The following is a 1,274-nucleotide window of genomic DNA, read 5'->3' as shown; positions in this document are numbered from 1 at the left end:
TTTTTTTTGGCAGTCCATGGTATTTTCAGCATTCTTCGCCAACACTGCAACTCAAAAGCATCAACCCTTCTTCAGTCTTCCTTATTCATTGTCCAGTTCTCACATGCATATGAAGAGATTGAAAATATCATGGCTTGGGTTAGGACATCTTAGAGTCTTCAAGGAGACATCTTTACTCTTCTGCACTTTAAAGAGGTCTATTGCAGCAGATTTGCCAGTGCAATAAATAAGTCATCTGGTGTCTTGACTGCTGCCTCCATTGGTGTTGATTGTGGAACCAAGTAATATGAAATCTTTAACAACTTCAATTTTTTCTCCATTTATTGTGATGCTGCTTATTGGTCCAGGGAGGATTTTCATTTTCTTTACATTGAGATGTAATCCATACTGCAGACTGAAGTCTTTAATATTCATCAGTAAGTGCTTCAAGTCATCCTCACTTTCAGCAAAGTTGCGTCATCTATGTATCACAGGGTGTTAATGAGTCTTCCTCCAATCCTGATGCCATGTTCTTCATATAGTCCAGCTTCTCGGATTATTTGCTCTGCATACAGATTGAATAAGTATGATGAAAGGATACAACCCTGACACACTCCCTTCCTGATATTAAACCATGTGGTATCCCCTTGTTATTTTCAAACGACAGCCTCCTGCTCTATGTACACGTTCCCAATGAGCTCAACCAAGTGTTCTGGAATTTCCACTCTTCTCCATGTTATCTATAATTTGTTATGTTCTACACAATTAAATGCTTTTGCATAGTCAATAAAACACAAACTGACATCAACAATGATATCCCTTGTTCCATGTCCTCTTCTGAATCCAGCTTACATTTCTGGAAGTTCTCTGTCAATATGTGGGAGCTCTGGTGGCATAGTGCCAAAGGCATTTGACTGCTAACAAGAATATACTACTGCAACCGTTTTTGAATTATCTTCAGTGAGAGTTTACTTGCATGTGAAATTAATGATATTGTTCGATAATTTCCACATTCTGTGGGGTCACCTTTCTTTGGAATGGGTACAAATGTGAATCTTTTCCAGTCAGCTGGCCAGGTAGCTGTCTTCCAAATTTCTTGGTATAGACGAGTGAGTGCCTCTAGTGCAGCATCCATTTGTTGAAACATCTCAGTGGGTATTTCATCAATTCCTGGAGGCTCGTTCTTTGTCAATTCCTTCAGTGCAGCTTCAAATTCTTCCTTCAGTATCATTGGTACTTGATCATGTGCTACCTCCTGAAATGGATGAACATCAACAAATTCTTTTTGGTACAGC

Source organism: Orycteropus afer, unplaced genomic scaffold (genome assembly GCF_000298275.1).
Source record: "Orycteropus afer afer isolate SDZICR_OR568_19922 unplaced genomic scaffold, OryAfe1.0 scaffold00155, whole genome shotgun sequence".
Classification (NCBI taxonomy): Eukaryota; Metazoa; Chordata; class Mammalia; order Tubulidentata; family Orycteropodidae; genus Orycteropus; species Orycteropus afer.
Note: the sequence above shows the minus strand (reverse complement) of the source record.